Here is a 12,054-nt window from a genome sequence, read left to right as displayed (position 1 = left end):
GATGCCACAGTCCAGAGTGAGCTACTATTACTGATGGCTCCAAATCATATCCCTCCAAATGGGTCTGAGAAGAAAAAAAGAATTGAGAACCATAGATCTACTTGCAGAGACAGAATCATGGATAGTAATAGCAAATACCACATGGTAAGTGCTGTAATTCTAATAGTGCAATGAGAGCAGAGCATCTAAAGAGAGAAATGAGCCAATGACTCATTTGACTCTAATGACTGCAGAAAGCCAACAATTGGTGCAATATGGTGAGTGCCCCTCATTCTACCATTTGCCTATCCTCCAGTGCCTTTTCCACATTCTCTCCAATACCAGAGGACCACCACAAAGAGATTACTTGTGGGTAGTAGATATGAACAAATGTGAGGTGCCTCCCAGGGACTTAGAAATAAGTTCAGTTGGGAGTTCAAGTAGCAAAATCTGTGTACAAAGCCATCGTAGTTATCTGTGAGAGTAAACCAGTGGGTAAATATGCAGTTGAAGAGCTTGAGTACACTCTAAACTCCAGCCAAGAAAAATCTGGGTGTAACCTCAGGTGGACCTGGAAAACCATCATTGTCATTTAGTTGCAGGAAACTACTTGACTAATTATATCTTAAATGGAAGGAGACTTTGAGAACAAAAAGGAGCGCTCACCTCAGACCTTAAAACATTGACGGTTAAAAAAGGTAGAAGTTGATAGAGTACTATCTCCTGGAGGAAATGATGAAACTTCCTGGTACTGCAGTGGTATACTCCAAAAAAGGCAACTGCTAGACCTAACCACAATCTTGATGAAAGAAAACTCAAAACTACAAATCTCCACCATTGCTGTGATTCTGTGAATACTTCTCTGATGAATGATTTAGAGGAGGAGACCCTGAACAAGGGATGTGAGTCATTACAAAGACTATCCTCTCCTTCTTTGGGCACACAGTACAGGTGTCACCTGTCTAAACTCTTCTTATCATAGGTGTCATATCCTTAGTGCCTCTTTTGACCAATTAGAATTCCTGGTTTAAAATCTGGGATGTAGCACCTGGGTGGCTCAGTTAAGCGTCCAGCTTCGGCTCAGGTCATGATCTCATGGTTCATGGGTTCGAGCCCTGCACTGGGCTCTGTGCTGACAGCTCAGAACCTGGAACCTGCTTCAGATTCTGTGTCTCCCTCTCTCTCTGCCCTTCCCCCACTCGTGCTCTCTCTCAAAATTAAACATTTAAAAAAGATTTTTTTAATGTTAAAATCTGGGAAAACCCTGAAGGAATTTCATGGCTATTCTTCCTTTGTTAGTGAAACAACTTTTACACAAGATGACATTATTGGTGCATCCTGCACCAATGATGGCACTGCAAAGATATGAAGACCACATAATGTTCAAATACCTTTAAATCTCTAGGCAGTACTACAGGGACAGATATCACTGTCAATAGTGTGATACTGCTTCCTAAAAACCCAGAGCACTTTGTGGTGTCCAACAGATCAAACACAGTGGTCCTCATGAACATGCAGGTAACAAAAGCTTTAGTTTCAATGACAGAGAAGGTGGTGACTGTTAGCTGTGCTATCTCCCCATGGCGAATGGATCTACTATGTAGGGGAGGACTTTGTGCTCTGCTGTTTTAGCACATTTCCTGGCAAATTGGAGAGAACTTTGACAGTTCAGGAGGAGGGTGTGATTGGTATCACATATCACCTTCATCAGAACCGGTAGGCGGTAAAGATAGATTCCTAAGGCTCTGGAAACTTTTCTTTTAAAACTTACTTGAAAGCATGTGCTTACATGAAGACATGCATAAATTATTTTTTTTTAGGCTACCGTTTCTAAGCTATTGTCTGAATTTAGGCACAAGAATAATTTCATGAAAATCTGTATTTAAAAAAAAAACCCACATCAGTCTCTTGAAGTCTTAAATGAGGTAAATTAGCCTTCCTAAATCTAAGCAATTCCAGGTGTACCAACACTCTGGGCCACAGAAAATTCAAAAAGATTATGCCTTGCTCTGGAGGAAAGCAAATCATTTCCTGTACTCCCTGGTCATCAGCCCTAACTTCTAAAATGCAGCATCTTTGAACAACTGTCTTCAATAAAAGGTCACTTCCTAGAAATATACATCTCATTATGGGACCTCAGATGAATACAGCATTTAATGGAGACCCAGAATTCTCAAACAACACTATGAATATTCCATGTTGGACTAAAGGACTCTGAGAACATATAGTGATGCCACTTAAGTAACCTGTGGTGTCTTATCCTTAAAGGTATAAACACAGTAATAGCTACTTTTAGAAGGACTGGAAACAAATCCAAGGAATTATTACTGGCTATGCACACTGACTGGGAACAAGAAGCAAGAAACAAAGGAGGAGATACTTCCTCTGCCAGTTTCTGCTAAAAATGCTAACATGTTAAATTATCTCTGCCTTACTGCATCTTATCTCATATGACCAAAGCAAAAGAAATAGTGTGTGTGGGGGTTTACTGTCTAGCATTCCATTATACACACACACACACACACACGTAGACACACACACACACACAAAGGTGTCCTTTGGCAACTCAAAAGTTCCCACTCAAGGGTGCATCCTAGATGCAAACTTTCATCTGAATACACTTGTACAAAAATGTATGTGTTTTCCCAGCGCTGGTCCTACTTTCATTCATTCATTTATTCATACATTCACTTAATGTATGTTGATATCCATTCTGTATCAGAAACCATGCATAGCATGGAATTGGGTTTTTAAAGGATGGGAAAAGAAGGAATAAATTCTAGGGACAGCACTCTGGCTGCAGGTTTAATTAAGAACCCGTGAACTCTACTGATGGGAGAGAGGAAGCAAGCAGCAAGCTGCCCAGCCTCATTCAGTCCCACCAAATTCCTTAACTATGTATAATAATGGTTGTTAACTAGACTTATTGTGGTGATCGTTTCACAATATATACAAATATACATCATTATTTTGTACACCTAAAACTAATGTTATGTGCCATTGTATCTAAATGTAAAAAGAAAAAGCTGTCAAAATACCACATTCAGTTTCAAAATCTATAAATCCACTCAAGGTGCCTTCATACAAAGAACATTTTGAGATGCTAGCAGCAAGATTGGCAAAAACATAATTGTGATATGATAGTGAGAGTCTCCAATGTGCTAATTATATTACACAAATTATATCTTGGTCTACTAAAAATCCCTGTGGAGAAGATATTATTATCTCTGCTTTATAGATATGGAAGTTGTGGCTCAGTGATATTATGTAACCAGTCCAAAAATCATTTAGTTTATAAGTGGCATCGCTGAGATTCAAACCCATGACTGTCTTATTCCAAAGCTTAGACTCTTTCCACCAAAAACAGTAGCTATTAGTGATTTACTGTCCCTCAACCCTGCTGCCACAAAACACCAATACACGAAAGAATCTTCCTTCGAACCTTTCTTCCTAGGTTTAATTTTCTCTAGCCTAGAGTTTCAGAAAGATAAATCCATTATATTCACATACTTTCACCAGCCCCTGACCTCTGGCCCCCATGATTTCCACCCCTGCTGCAGCATTTTAAAACATTAACTGCCAAAAGGGGCACCTGGATGGCTCAGTCAGTTAAGTGTCCCACTCTTGGTTTCAGCTCAGGTCATGATCTCACAGTTTGTCAGTTCGAGCCCCACATAGAGCTCTGCAGTGAAAGCATAGAGCCTGCTTGGGATCTCTCTCTCCCTCTCTGCCCTTCCCCAGCTTGCTTTCTCTCTCTCAAAAAATAAGCAAACATTAAAACATTAGCTGCCAAAAGATGAGATTCCCTGTAATTACCAAAGAGCAGTCTAACTAAGGAGTAATTTATGTGCTGGGTTCTGACCCATAGTTTCACTGAAGAAAGCAGAAAAAGACCCTCACATAATAGAAAAAGAGGCCCAATTTGCAAGGATTGGAGTTATTAGACTCTGAACGTGGCACTCACCTCTCTGTGGTATCCAGAAGATGTCCTGCCGGTTCAAAGGATCCCCATCAAAAGTGCTCTGTCCCCTACAGGCCATGTTAGGACAGGGAGTGGAATTTGGAATTTATCGACATAGAGATGTTTGACTATTTCCTCTCTGGTTGCCTGGGAGCTTTCTCTTTGCTTTTAAGCAAAGCCCAAGCCAGTGTGGCACTTAACCCATTTATGCTGGGAAGTGAAGTACATTATTGTAACTGGAAAAAAATGTGCTTCCGTGAGAGTACTCAACTTTACAGGAAAAATACCATCTGAAAGTGTCATAAACAATTAAAAGGAATGACTAAATTTTAAATTTTCTCTTCAGGAAGTGATTAAAAATGTGGTAATGGGTGAAATGCTGAGAATATCTTTAGCTAGAAAAGAGAAATAGAAATATGCATCATGTGATCATCTTTAAATGAAAGAGATGAAGGGAAGAAAATAATAGTAGCTAACTCAGAAAACAGGTTTATAATTTTAATTTATATCTAAAAGAAAACATGTTAAACTGAGAGTCAGGAGCCCAAACTAAACCACTTATTTACCTAAGCTGCTTATTTAGCAGGTTATTATGATAGTTATATGTGGAGATCTTACCACTTGTCAGGCACAGTACTAAGAACTTTATCTCCTTTGATCTTCACAACAATCTTAAAATTATTGATAGTATGTTTATTTCCATTTTACAGGTGAGGAAACTGAGGCCAAAACAATTGAGAAACTTGTCCAAACTTAGTGGTGGGGCAAAGAATTGAGCTAAGGTAGCCTGACCCTCAGTTTTCTACAAATCAAAAGTTTAAATTAGATTATTTCTGGGATTCATGTGAGCACTATAATTTTACCTTATTTTGCAACTGACAAAACTGTAAAGGAAGTAAACAGATTAAGGAAGAGATTATGATGCAAAGGGAAAGAAAACTTATTTTTAAAACAAAGTATGCCTTCCAGCCTGTTTTATTTTAAACCCATTCCCCATCATCTTCAAGCAATGTTTCCCTAAGTCAAAGAATTTATCAGAAATAAGGAGACAAAGGGGTAGTCCCTTACCTACATAAGATATTAAAAACTCCATTTATTGTTTACCATCACTAAACTTATGCATAAAAATAGCACTTCTTTGGGGCACCTGGGGGGCTCTGTTGGTTGAGGGTCTGACTTCAGCTCAGGTCATGATCTCACAGCTTGTGGGTTCGAGCCCCATGTCAGGCTTTGCACTGACAGCTCAGAGCCTGGAGCCTGCTTCAGATTCCATGTCTTCCTCTCTCTCTGCCCCTCACCCCTGCTTGTTTTCTCTCTAAAAAATAAACATTAAAAAAATAGCACTTCTTTAATTTGTTCAACAAGTACTTAGTAAACACCCAGTATATGTGTAACACCTGACTGAAAGTGCTGGGTATGACATAAAATCCTGGGTAAGAATTTGTTGATTAATTCATCTGTATTTTCTCAGCAAACTCGACAAAAATTATGGGAAAGGTATAGAAACACAACACAAAACAAACGGGAGCAGAGAAAATAACACATGAAATAAAGGATGGCAGCCAGTTTGGGGAAAATGAGAAGTGAATCAAGTGGTAACTGAATTGGTAAAAATAAGAAAAGCTGGAACCTAAAAATGCCTCAGAGAGGTGCCAAGACGAAGAATTGGGTGGTGGAATCACACAATGGCTCAGGGATTTGAGACACCAGGTGGATACAATCTACCTTCATTATTCATGGATTCCATGTTTGCAAATCCACCCTCTAAAATTTAATTTGTACCCCCGAAATCAATACTCTAGATGTTTTCACAGTCATTTGCAAACATGTGTATTGGCAAAAACAGTCACCTGATGTTCACGTTCCCAGCTGTGGTGAAACAAGATGACACTTTAATCTCATACTATATACAAATATCCTTTTCATCATCTATTTAGAGCCATGTTTTCTGCATTTTTGTTGGTGGTTTTGCTGTTTAAAATGGCCCTCGAGAACAGGTCTAAGGTGCTGGCTAGTGTTCCCAAGTGGAAGAAGTGATGTGCCTTACAGAGAAAATATGTATATTAGCTAAGTTTCATTTAGGCATGGATTACACAACTATATATATTAAATAAGGTGTCTTTAAGCCAAAACACACATAAAACAAGGTTATATATTGATCAACTAATGAAATAATTGTAACCAGAGGCTTGCAGGAACTCAATCTTGTTATTTGCCTAGAGAGAATGGTGTCTTATTCAATAATTTAGTGTTCTCAGCAACTTTATAGGTCATAAACACCACAGGGGTGCCTGGGTGGCTCAGTTGGTTAAGCATCTGACTCCTTGATTTTGGCTAAGGTCATGATCTCACGGTTCATGAGTTCGAGCCCCACATTGGGCTCTGCACTGATAGCATGGAGCCTATTTGGGATTCTCTCTCTGCTCCTCCACCATTAGCTTTTTCTCTCAAATAACAAATATTAAACATTAAAAGAGAGAGAGAGAACAGAATTACCACAAATAACATCTGTGCAACAGAGAAGATTAATGTGAACTGGTGGAGAAGAGCAACTTGAATCATGATCTCATGATTCCTGAGTTCGAGTCCTGCATCGGGCTCTGTGCTGACAGCTCAGAGCCTGGAACCTGCTTCGGATTATGTCTCCCTCTCTCTGCCCCTCCCCCTGCTTGCACGTGCATGCTTTCTCTCTCAAAAATAAACATTTAAAACAATTTTTTTAAGTTCACAATTTAAGCGGGGAAAAGAGACATGTAAACACAATGCTATAAACTAATATGGCAAGGGCTGCCAAAGAGGCGTGTACAAAGTGCTACAAAAAAATGACAAAAGGGAGTCATTAATTCCACCCCCAAAATAAGAGAAAGGGACTTTTTAGTGGAACACTAAGATGTACGAAATTATGTTCTGTGTAGAGAAGTGTAATAGCCAGACATTTGGTGGCACCTGGGATGGATTCGTAGAAGCCATTCTAGTATCCCTTCAGTATACTTCCTGAAGGAGGATGAATGCTGGACCTCCAGAAGACAGATCTAACCAGAACCTGAAAATATAATCTTATTTGGAGTAAGGGTCTTGGCAGATGTAATTAAGGTACAGATCTCTAGATGTGATCATCATAGATTAGTGCAGGTCCTAAAGCCAGCGACCAGTGTCCTCGTAAGAGAAAGAAAACACAGAGACTCAAGGGAAAGCTATGCGACTAGGAAACCAGAGATCAGAGCAACGTGTGTCCAAGTAAAGGAAGCCAAGAACGGCTACAGTCACCAGAAGCAAGGAGAGATGCGTGGTACAGATTCTCCCCTAGACCCTCCAGAAGGAACCAACCCCATGGATAACTTGATTTTGGACTTTGGACTTTCAGAAGTGAGAAAATAAATGCCTGTTTTTAGCCACCCAGTTTGTGGTACCTTGTTACATAGTCCAAGAAAACCAAATTGCATGTGATTCACAGGCAAGGCTAACCCATCAAATTCTTTCATCTAGTAATGTGGGAGTGAATCAGCTAGACTGTGGTGGACAATGAGGCTCAGGTCGTGAGTGCTGTCAGGTTCTAGACATGCAAGAAAATGAAGAAGACAGTGAAGAAAAGCAAAGAGATAAGCAAAGGGGAGAGTCCAGGTGAGGAAAGTTCAATACCCAACTTGCTAGTTGTTTGCGTGGAACACATGAAACTCTGGTGCATTCTCTGCCTGTGGATATCCATGACATTATCTACTATGTCACTCCAATATTCTGTTAAGTACATTGAATCCGTTTTTGTTCCTTGCAACCAAATGATCCTCAATTTAACAATGATTCCTGGCAGTAACTTGGTTTTAAAAATATATAAGGAGGTTGAAATAAAATGGTAATTGCTAAACACATGAGTAATTTCAAAGAGTAAGCTGTTAAGAAAATAAAAGGTTAACAGGTGTGAAATTTTACCAATAAAAAGGGTCACTGAACAGAAAGCAGTTAAGCTTTCTTTTGTAACTACCAAACTGATGGTTTCAGGCTCCAGACTAAATATTCACATCAGGGGAGAGGATGGAAAAATTGAGAGTATCATATGGTCCAGAGACCGAAACAAGCACAGTTCTACTAACCACCACTTACAACCCTCCGCAGGGTAGGTCTTGTGGTCCCTCTACCTTGGATTAGGTCTCTTCATCTTATATGCCAATTGCATAATTCCTTCAGTCTCTGAACATCTATTAGTATCTACTACGTGCCAAGGACTGTGGTAGGTCCAATGTGGTAGCCACTAGCTACAGGTGGCTACTGAGGTGTAATTCCAAACTGAGATGTGCTGGAAGTGTACTATATACACCAGATTTTGAAGACTTAATACAAAAAGAAAGTAGAATTCTTTATTACTAATTTTTCTACTGATTTTATGTTGAAATAACATTTTAAGTACACTAGGTTAAATGTATCATAATTTTACATTTTTTACTTTTTAAAATGAAGCTTGCATGACATTTGTTGGAGAACAGCTGCTCTAGTTTTAATCAAACTTACCCTGACCTCTCTTCTCCCCTATTCCTCTTCTGAAATTCTTCAGCTATAGTTTTATACTCTCAAAGTTTTGTAAATTTTACATTATTTTAATTAGGCCATCCATGCTTTTCCTATACCTTGATTCTTAAACTTAAATGTTAATAAATAGCATTTATAATATGATTAATCTGTAATCACAGCAGAATCAAGTAGTGTTTTGCACATATAGAAAAAGAAATGCAATCCCATGTCCCTCAAATTGTCACACTAGATTGAGTATACTTCAAAAAAAAAAGGGGGGAGGAGAAGTCAACTGGATTATCTTTTCCTAAACTCTACTCTAATCCTCAAAATCATGCCCCATTTATTCCTAATTGGACAATGACTTTCTAGTAGACCTTTTTGTTTTTCCTCAAGTTTTTGTTTTCTATTCTTTTGTTGATATGAGAAGCCTATACCTTCCACCTAATACATAATCATCCCAACTCTTAATCACATGTTTTGTTAAAATAAATCCATTTTCTTCTTGAAGAGTATTCTTGGAGCCAGCTACAATGAGGTTTTGGCAGCAGGAAGTGGATGCAACAGGAGGGGTGCACAGTGAGGAAGCAGCATGTCCTCTGAAAGAAGCTTAAGTCTGATAAGAACACTGTAAAAAAGGACACATTGGTGGAATGGAAGGTAGAGTGTATGTATTTATTTGTCCTCTCAGAATTAAGAATGGGCTTGAATTAGGGCACTTGGGTCGCTCAGTTGGTTAAGCATCTGACTTCAGCTCAGGTCGTGAGTTCATGGTTCATGAGTTTGAGCCCCCCCCCATCAGGCTCTCTGCTATCAGTACAGAGTTCACTTCAGATCTTCTGTTTCCCTCTCTACCCCTCCCCAACTGGTGCATGCTCCCTCTCTAGCTCTCTCTCTCAAATAAATAAGAATGGGCTTGAATGAATGTATATGTAGATTACAGTCCTTTCCACCTAATAGCCTCAGTTTCCCCCACTAAAATAGGAGAAATGGCCATCTGCTAAGAAAAGGATCTAAGGACAGCAGTGACATTTACCTAATGAGAAAAGCACACTAGGGACCAGATCCTGCTTAGGACAAGGTAACTGAGTGACACCATGGATCCTACACAGCTAAAAATGAAACATTCTTATTCTCAGAGGCTGACTGGTGAAAAATATCCTCATGTTTCTGTGGCACTCATATGAAGACTTAATTCTTTATTATTTCAGGACAAAACAGTTATAGGGGAAAATCAAGGAATATCCTCTAGGCACAGGTCAGAGGGATGTTTCTGTTTCCATTACTGTTAACTAAACTCTTGATTTCATCTTCCTGTTTTAATAATTATAGCAGGAGATAATTACACAGCTATCTGTAAATTAATTGTATTAAAACTGCAAAAATCTCTGGCAGCCTTTCTCATCTAGGCTTCTCATCTAAACTACAAACAAGAACTTAAATGACAATTCCATTTCACAAAGAATGGAACATAATTAGTACCAATCCAGATGCTGAGTGGTCCATTTATGAATCTTGAAAAGAAAAACAAAGCTGGAGGCATCACAATTCCAGATATGAAGTTATATTACAAAACTGCAGAAATCAAAATATTTTGGTACTGGCACAAAAATAGGCACAAAGATCAATGGAATGGAACAGACAGCTCAGAAATAAACCCATGTTTATATGGCCAATTAATCTTTGACAAAGGAGGCAAGAATATTCAATGGGAAAAAGACAACCTCTTCAACAGATGGTCCTGGGAAAACTGGACAGCTATATGCAAAAGAATGAAACTGGACCACATTCTTACACCTTACACAAAAATAAATTCAAAAATGGATTAAGGACCTAAATATGAGACCTGAAACTATACAAATACTAGAAAAGAACCCAAGTAGTAATTTCTTTGACATGAGTTGTAGCAAGTTTTTTCTACATGTGTCTCCTAAGGCAAGGAAAACAAAAGCAAAATATAAACTACTGGGACTTCATCAAAATAAAAAGCCTGGGCACACTGAAGGCAACAATCAACAAAACTCAAAGACAACCCACTGAATGGGAGAAGGTATTCATAAATGACATCTCTAATAAAGGGTTGGTATTCAAAATATATAAAGAACTTATCAAAGTTAACATCCAAAAAACAAATAATCCAATTAAAGAGTGGGCAGAAGACATGAACAGATATTTCTTCAAAGACAATATAGAAGGCCAACGGACACATGAGAAGATGCTCATTATCACTCATCATCAGGAAATACAAATCAAAACTACGTAAGATATCACCTCACACCTGTCAAAATGGCTAAAATCAAAAACACAAGAAACAAGTGTTGGACAGTATGTAGAGAAATAGGAACCCTCACATACTCTTGGTGGGAGTGAACTGGTACAGCCACTATGGAAAACAGTAGGAAGTTTCCTCAAAAAATTAAAAAAGGAACTATCCTATGATCCAGTAATCGCACTGGGTATTTACACAAAAAATACAAAAAAGCTAATTCACAGGGATACATGCACACCTATATTTATTGCCACATTATTTATAATAGCTAAACTATGGAAGCGGCCCAAGTATCCATTGATAGATGAATGGATAAAGAAGATGTGGTGTGTTTACACACACACACACACACACACACACACACACACACACACACACACGAAAAGGATGAAATCTTGCCATTTGCAACAACATAGATGGAGCTAGAGAGTATAATGCTAAGAGTATTAAGCCAGTCAGAGAAAGACAAATATCGTATGATCTCACTCAAATGTGGAATTTAACAAACAAACAAGCAAAGGGAGGGGGAGGGGAAGGGAGAAACCAATCCAGAAACAGACTCCTAACTATAGAGAAAAAACAGATGGTTATCCAGAGGGGAGGTGGGTGGGGTGAAGGAGATTAAGAGTATACTCTCCTGATGAGCACTGAGTAATGCATAGAATTGTTGAATCACTATACTGTACACCTGAAACTGTACATTAACTATGTTGTACACATAACACTGTATGTTAACTACAGTAGAATTAAAACAAAAAAACCTTAAAATTGAAAAATAAAGTGGGTTTTTGAAGTCTATTTTTCTGAAATATAATAGAATCATATAACTTTCCAAGGAAACTCTTACAAATGGATCCATTATGTTATAATGCCAAGAGCTAATGGAGTATTGTGCTTTCTGGGAAACTCTACAAGCCTTTCAAGAATTTACCTCACTAATTATTCTTCAAGAATGTTTAAGACCCATGAATGGAAAACATTATTTGCATTTTCATATAACCACAAATACCAAATGGTTTTTCCACATCATTACATCTAAACCATTATAAACAAAAAGGATATACACAGATAATAGTCAAGCTTCTCTCACTGTGTTAATACTAGCTGAGAACTAGTCAATGTGCCCTAGAACTTTTCAAAGTAGAGTCTATGGCTCGGCTGCAGAAGTATTAACTAGGAGCTTTTGTTTAGAATTATTTTTCTTTTTTTTTAAATACCAGTATAATTATGACAAAGTGTTATATTTATTTCAGGTGAAATAACAATTCAGCAATTCTATACATTATTAAGTGCTCATCATAAATGTACTCTTAATCCCCTTCACCGTTCAATTTTTCTTTTA

The 12,054-nt window shown here is 38.2% G+C and overlaps 1 protein-coding gene across 3 annotated transcripts in view; it reads right to left on the bottom strand.

Moving 5' to 3' along the window:
* IL31RA (interleukin 31 receptor A) overlaps positions 1 to 5,166 on the bottom strand; it is a 63,178-nt gene extending 58,012 nt beyond the window's left edge. The window contains exon 1 of one of the 3 annotated variants that reach the window (XM_045060766.1): positions 3,944 to 5,166. The gene's annotated coding sequence lies outside the window, so the exon portion shown is untranslated. The remainder of the gene's footprint in view (positions 1 to 3,943) is intronic. The other 2 variants (XM_045060762.1, XM_019834303.3) reach the window with 2 other exon arrangements.
* Between the last annotated feature and the right edge of the window lie 6,888 nt (positions 5,167 to 12,054).

The sequence above is a fragment of the Felis catus genome, chromosome A1, assembly GCF_018350175.1.
Source record: "Felis catus isolate Fca126 chromosome A1, F.catus_Fca126_mat1.0, whole genome shotgun sequence".
Classification (NCBI taxonomy): domain Eukaryota; kingdom Metazoa; phylum Chordata; class Mammalia; order Carnivora; family Felidae; genus Felis; species Felis catus.
This window is presented reverse-complemented; position numbering and strand designations above follow the sequence as displayed.